We start from the raw sequence: 7948 nt of genomic DNA, 5'->3' as shown, positions 1-7948 counted from the left end.
AACAATGTCGTTTTTTTATAAATGAATTTAAATTTTAAATAAGAAATAATAATAAAAAAAAGAATTTTCTGATTAGATGTGCTCATTTGGAGATATTACGCACAAAGGTGGATGGGAAGCGTTTTATTTTGACATCAAGAGTTCAACTGAATAAAAAAAGATGGAAAAAAAAGTCAAGATCGACACGTTTCCTCTTTGACTTTCATGGTGTGAACTTTGCGTGGGAGCTGCAGTCAGATTGTGACACGGCGCAGCTGTGGAAGCTGCTCTGCTCTATTTCTGTCGCGTCAGGAGACACGCCAGCAGAGCTGTGGGAGGGGGGGGGGGGGGCAGAAAGACACAGAGAGACAATCTGAAGACACACAAGTGTCCAAAATCAGAGCCTTAGCAGGAATAGTTAAGGGTGGCCAGGCAATAACCAAAGTACACTGAGGGGTGGCACCAAAACCTCACGGTCAATCTACACTGTTCCTACAGGAAAATTAACAAGCAAAACAATCCGTAAAAGTTTAAAAAACAATCCGCTGGACTTGGTTTCTAAGGTTTGAAGACGTTTCGCTTCCCCTCCAGGAAGCTTTCTCGATCCAAATGTCTGGATCTGCAGTGAGTTTGAGGCTTTATATAGACAAGGCCTTATTGCTTGGAAACATGCGCATTGAAACCGACGCGTGGGTCGTTTGGTTCCATTGTTAGCCTCTAATATCTGAAACCTGTCTATGATTGTTAAGGGTCGGTCGTTAAAGGAGCAACCCTTTAATTACAGGTGCTGGTCATAAAATTAGAATATCATGAAAAAGTAGATTGATTTCAGTAATTCCATTTAAAAAGTGAAACTTGTATATTATATTCATACATTACATACAAACTCATATATTTCAGATGTTTATTTTGTTTAATTTTGATGATTACAAATGACAACAAATGAAAATCTCAAATTCATCATATCAGAAAATTAGAATATTACTGAAGACCAATAAAAACAAAGGTTTTATAGAAATGTTGGCCAACTGAAAAGTATGAACATGAAAAGTATGAGCATGTACAGCACTCAGTATTTAGTTGGGCCTCCTTTGGCCTGTATTACTGCAGCAATGCGGCGTGGCATGGAGTCGATCAGTCTGTGGCACTGCTCAGGTGTTATGATAGCCCAGGTTGCTCTAATAGTGGCTTTTAGCTCTTCTGAATTGTTGGGTCTGGTGTATTGCATCTTCTTCTTCACAATACCCCATAGATTTTCTATGGGGTTAAGGTCAGGAGAGTTTGCTGGCCAATTAAGAACAGGGATACCATGGTCCTTCAACCAGGTACTGGTAGCTTTGGCACTGTGTGCAGTTGCCAAGTCCTGTTGGAAAATGAAATCTGCATCTCCAAAAAGTTGGTCAGCTGCAGGAAGCATGAAGTGCTCTAAAACTTCCTGGTATGTGGCTGCGTTGACCCTGGACCTCAGAAAACACAATGGACCAACACCAGCAGATGACATGGCACCCCAAACCATCACTGACTGTGGAAACTTTACACTGGACTTCAAGCAACGTGGATGAAGTGCCTCTCTTCTTTTCCTCCAGACTCTGGGACCTTGATTTCCAAAGGAAATGCAAAATTTACTTTCATCAGAGAACATGACTTTGGACCACTCACCAGCAGTCCAGTCCTGTTTCTCTTTAGCCCAGGCAAGACGCTTCTGACGCTGTCTGTGGTTCAAGAGTGGCTTGACACAAGGAATGCGACAGCAGAAATCCATGTCTTTCATACGTCTGTGTGTGGTGGTTCTTGAAGCACTCACTCCAGCTGCAGTCCACTCTTTGTGAATCTCCCCCACATTTTTGAATGGGTTTTGTTTCACAATCCTCTCCAGGGTGCGGTTATCTCTCTTGCTTGTACACTTTTTTCGACCACATCTTTTCCTTCCCTTCGCCTCTCTATTAATGTGCTTGGACACTGAGCTCTGTGAACAGCCAGCCTCTTTAGCGATGACCTTTTGTGTCTTGCCCTCCTTGTGCAAGGTGTCGATGGTCGTCTTTTGGACAACTGTCAAGTCAGCAGTCTTCCCCATGATTGTGTAGCCTATAGAACTAGACTGAAAGACCATTTAAAGGCTTTTGCAGGTGGTTTGAGTTAATTAGCTGATTAGAGTGTGGCACCAGGGGCCATCAATTTTGAACCTTTTCACAATATTCTAATTTTCTGATATGATGAATTTGAGATTTTCATTTGTTGTCATTTGTAATCATCAAAATTAAACAAAATAAACATCTGAAATATATGAGTTTGTATGTAATGTATGAATATAATATACAAGTTTCACTTTTTAAATGGAATTACTGAAATCAATCTACTTTTTCATGATATTCTAATTTTATGACCAGCACCTGTATATACCTTCCTGGAGGGGAAGCAAAACGTCTTCAAACCTTGGAAACCAAGTCCAGTGGATTGTTTTTTAAACTTTTACGGAATGACTATGACCCGGATGACTGAGAATCTTCTTCCGCATAAGAAAAACAATTATATTTTCTAAATAAAGACAAACTATACTTTCCCTTTATTCAAAAACCCGTGCTTTCTAGATAAAGGATAAAATTCTTTTCGGTTTGAGTTTTGGGTGAACATCTTTTCCACCTTCATTACCTATTTTTATCAGTAATCATTCTGCATAAACTTGATATTTACAAATAATAATAATATAATATCTACATAAATAGATTTTTTGATAAATATTTATTAAAATAGTTAGTTATCTATGATTTTACTGAAGACTCCTGGATGACTTGCAGAGACACATCATTTTCTCTTTACCCCATAAAACACTAAATCTATTTCTGCTTAAATTCTGTTCTTATCATCTTTAATGTTAGTATATTGATGTGCATAATTAACCACAGTGTTTTTTTTTTGTCAAGTAATTGTTAATATAAGAAAAATTTAAATCTGTTAAATATTCCACTTGAGAGTATTACTGTTGCCACCATCTGTATTAGAGGGAAATAAATGGTAGGGGTGGCCAATGATTGGCTAAGGGTGGCCATGGCCAGCCCTGGCCTCCCATCTAGCTCCACCCCTGCAAAATGTGTCCAAAATGTAACTACTATCCGATCCTTCTAGAGGAGCAAAAGGACTGATAGAAGGCACTTTATGAAATGATGCTGAAGATGACTGTCCACGTGATTTCCTGTTCTTTAATTCCCTCTCTTTTGTTTTTCTTATGGAGTAAAACTTTGTTTTACTTTGAAATTTGCTTAATTACTCAGAGGACATGGTGTCAAATAAGAGTTGATTCATTGCACATTTTCACAGTCCAGTGCAAGTGTTTTGGCTCGAGAGAGGCCGTTTTAGTACCGCTTCGGCTCCAGAGAGGGAACTGTAGCACTGGGGCGACCACCTCGCCTGCCACCCCCCTGTGCATCCCACCGCTTTGCACTTTGCCTTTCTTGCACATGTAACACCTCTGTTCCTCAGTAGTGATTTTGAGATTACAAGTGATAAAGTCGGCGTCAGTTAACTGTCAACAGGCCATCAGATTGTTACAGATGTTATCTTGCTGCCAATATTTGCGTAATTAGGAAAGAGAGATGTCAAAGAACCAGTAGTTTTCCAGTAACAGATGTGCATAAGAGTTGATAAATCTGATATAGTCATTAATTACGCCCAACATCCATCCCTCCATCTGCTGTATGTTTGTCAGGGTAATGCTGGTGCCTATCTCCAGCAGTCTGTGGAGGAAAAGTAAGCAACCTGGACGGGTCGCCAATCCATCACAGGACAACCAGTGTTGTATAGTAACGAAGTAAAAATACTTCACTACTGTACTTAAGTATATTTTGGAGTACTTTATACTTTCCAAGAGTATACATTTTTTTTGAGAACGTTCACAATTACTTCACTACATTCACAAACTTAATCGCATACTTTTACGCCGATACATTTTCAATGTTTGGTTTAGTTACTAAGTAAAAAAGAAGAAAAAAAAAACGAGCCAGAGAAACGCAAGTGTTTTGACCCCACCTACTAACTACAAAGTCGAGTCTTGCCTGGGCTTGTTCATCAACACCAATAGGATACGCCTGTTTCGCAAAGCCAGTCTTAATTTATCCTACACTTGGTTGTTTATATTATTTTAAGTGAATTCAGTTTAAGTTTATTTAAGTTTACCAAAATGTAAAAAAAATGTCATCCAAACTGAACTACTTTTTACTTATACTTTTCACTACATTACTTGAGTACATCTTTTTTTACAGTAATTCTTATACTTAATTACAAGACATTTCAGATACTTTAAGACTTTTACTCAAGTAACATTTCAGTCAGTGACTTGGACTTTTACAAAAGTCATATTTTGGAGAGGTACTTATACCTTTACTTGACTCCGACATTTCAGTACTTTATACAACACTGAGGACAACATATATACATACAACTATGAACGCACACCCCCACCAACACACACACAAATGTTGTGTCACACTATTTTTGTGGGTACTTTCCACTGACTTCCATTCACTTCAAATCAATCATTTCCCACTCATTTCTATGGCCAAACCCAGATCCTAACCCTACCCATTGCCGATACATACCTAACACTAAACCTAATCTAAACTCAATTCACATCTAACCCCTACCCCAAGAAGAGAACATTACCTCATTGGGACCAGTCTTTAGTCCCCACAAGTACCTATAAGTCCCTGAAATGAAGTATTTTTTTCCCCAGCGTTTTATTGTCATTACACTGTCACAAGCAACAAAATAATGCCTCTCTGCATTTAACCCATGCCCTTGGGAAGCAGTGGGCTGCCACTGTGCAGCGCCCGGGGAGCAGTGTGAGGTTAAGTGTCTTGCTTAAGAACCCAGAGTGCCGGTTGTGGGGATCGAACCAGGTACTCACAACCTTCTCAGAGCACAAGCACTGCTCTAAAAACCTCCACTGAGCAGCTAATGCCTGGGAAATCGTCCGTATAACATAACAAAAACATGGCCACACACCCATATACATAAAGGCAAACCAGAGATACCAATAACTTAATGGCCAAGTTATCAGAATCAGAAATACTTTAATAATCCCAGAGGGAAATTACTCAGTTATTATTATGAATTATGTTGCTGTTTTCAGTCACAGCACTGTTTATATTGTACTAGATAAAGCTGGTATAGCAAGTAAACCAGAGGTGCTGTATATTTACCTGTCCTATATCATACATTTTTACATTTGCTATGCAAGAGATGCAAAAGAAACCTTTTTTCTTCTACAGTATTAAAATGAAGATAAAAAAGAAGTTAGTTTCTAGGAATGTATCTTTTTATATATCCCAACTGCTCTAAGCATTGTTCTGACTGTAAACCAGAGAAAAGCACCGTTTAATGTTAAATGTACATGATTAATTGATTGGGATAAATTATCGTACTCAGATGATCTCATTTCCCTCCAATTTAATATTTGCTAAATAAACAGACAAAGAAAAATCTATTAGCATTAGAAGTGGGAATAATTTCAAGCTCCACATATTATTTTTCCTTTTTTTTCTCTGTTAGTAACGTAACAATTCAGCAAGAAAACAAATGTCTTAAATAAAATATACAATAAACAAAGACACTAATAAAAGAATCCCCAAAACAGATCCCTGCAGGACTCTGCAAAATCAAATCACAATGAGAAAAGAGACAGTTGTCAATAAAGTTTTTACAAAGCTATAATTACCTGCTATAATCATTAAGAGTGTCAAGATTTGGGTGTGATGTGAGGACCCAAATGCAGAGACAGGGAGGCAGAGGTGAGTTTCTTGATGATTTAATGAAGAGTGAACAATCAACTGAGGCAGGAATCCAAAATCCCCAAAAAATCAAACATGAAAACAAAGTCAAACTAACCAGAAACCATGGAGGCGTTGGGGGGGTGGGGGGGGGGGGGTGTACTATCACGAGGAGGAAAACTCAGAGAGACGGATTTGCAGGAAGTAAGTTAGACGGGGAACCAGCACTGAGGAACTGAACAGAGGGTGTATTTATGGGAGACTGAAACAAAGAGAGGATTAATGAGCAGATTGGGAGCAGGTGTGGACAGAGCAGACAGGAAAAAAGCTAGAGAAAAAAGGAGAACACAAGAGGGCAGCAGAGGGCAACAAATAAAAACCTGAAAATAACCAGAAAACACAACAAAATAAGAATTAAACCATTAAAACTTGAAAACATGGAGCAAAGTAAAACTGAGGACTCAAAAGAAAACATAACTGAACCAAGACTGTGACAGTAACTGAAAAATAACCAGACAACACAACAAAATAAGAATTAAACCACTAAAACCAGAAAACATAGAGCAAAGTAAAACTGAGGACTCAAAAAAAAAACATAACAGAACCAGAACTATGACAAAGAGAAGCTGTTCTTCGCCGCTGCTTTGGAGCACTGCCATGGCAACTTTTTTTTTTACTGTTTTCAAGGCTGCACTTTAAAAAATGAAATTGTCTTGAGCTGTTTTAAACAAAATTTCCTTTTGTATACACTTGTGTATACAAAATGACAAAATAAATCTATCTAAGTATAATCATTAGGCTACTGTATTTTTGTCAAAAACCACTTAAATGTCTAATTTATCTTTGTATGAAATATAAATTGCCATGTACACCATAATGGTATTTTTTTTCTATATTTGACATGGATCTTTAGACACACAGTCTAGTTGTCTAAAGATTTTTAAAAATTTTGCTTGTTTTTGTCTGAAAACATCCACTGTGATTCTGCTTTAATGCTACCACAGAAATATAAACACGGTATAGTTACATATTACAGCACCGCAAATGTAATAACATGTAAAAATACAGCAGGTAAAAAGTTCACAAATATATTTTACACTTAGTTCTTCAATAAATCTTGAAGGCTGAGCATTCAATTCAATTCACTCCAAAAATGATTTAGGAAAAATAAGTTTATTTGTATTGCACAACTCTGTAAACAAATAATTCAAAGTGCTTTACATGAATTAAACAGTAAAATGGAAGGAAAGTAAATAAATAAAAACAAGTAAAGATTGAAAAAACAGATAGGAAAACACAACTAAAATGGACTAATTATGTTTATTGACCCCAAAGGGAAATTTTATGATATAAAAAGAAAGCAGCATAATTTATTCATCACATTTATTGGGTATGATGAGACAGTGATAAAGCATCCTCTAGTTTCACAGAAAATACACAAAAAAAAGACTTAGACTAACTTTAGCGTGTACAAAACAAAAATTTGATGAGTATAGCTTTTCAACAGTGAAATGAACATTACCATTTATTTAAAAAAAAGTGCAGTATTGATCAGAATGTAAACAGTGTGGGAGAAAAAGGAAAACAGTTTAAAGTCATGGTTCAAAATGCATTAATATGGAACGGTTCAGTGCAATGCAAATAAATAAATGTGTTGCAAAATGCAGTGGATAATTGGGTTGTGTTCTCTTGAAAGGGATTATGAAAAATCAGCCATGTTGGTAGTGATGCAAAGTCTGGATTGGAATTGTAACAGTTCAGCTGTCTGATGCACAGGCGTAACTTTCTGAAGGACTGGTGTGGACATGTCCCCACAATAATTTCAATACATAGAGTTTGGCAATATGTGAGACAAATTCTAAATTTGATTTTGCTGTGTTTCAAGGAGGATATTCACTAATGTAGCTGAAAGGGAAAACATCCATCCATCAATCCACATTTTTCTGGATGGATTGATTGATGGATGAATGAAACTGAAATTGTGTGCATACTATGGAGGAATGATATATTGCTGTTGGCATTGGAATAGGCTGTTATTCATCCTTTTCTTATACATTAATGTCTAACTATCTATAAATAAAATATCAGTGTATTTTCATGATTTTGTGTTCTCAACAATAGGAAAGCATTCAATAAATACATTTTTGAGCAAATTTTTGGAAAATATAAACCCTTTTGAAAGCGTTTTTGTGAAGTAATCATCCAGC

This window comes from Cyprinodon tularosa, unplaced genomic scaffold (assembly GCF_016077235.1).
Source record: "Cyprinodon tularosa strain WSP-4 unplaced genomic scaffold, ASM1607723v1 ctg20, whole genome shotgun sequence".
In the NCBI taxonomy this organism is placed as follows: Eukaryota; Metazoa; Chordata; class Actinopteri; order Cyprinodontiformes; family Cyprinodontidae; genus Cyprinodon; species Cyprinodon tularosa.
This window is presented reverse-complemented; position numbering follows the sequence as displayed.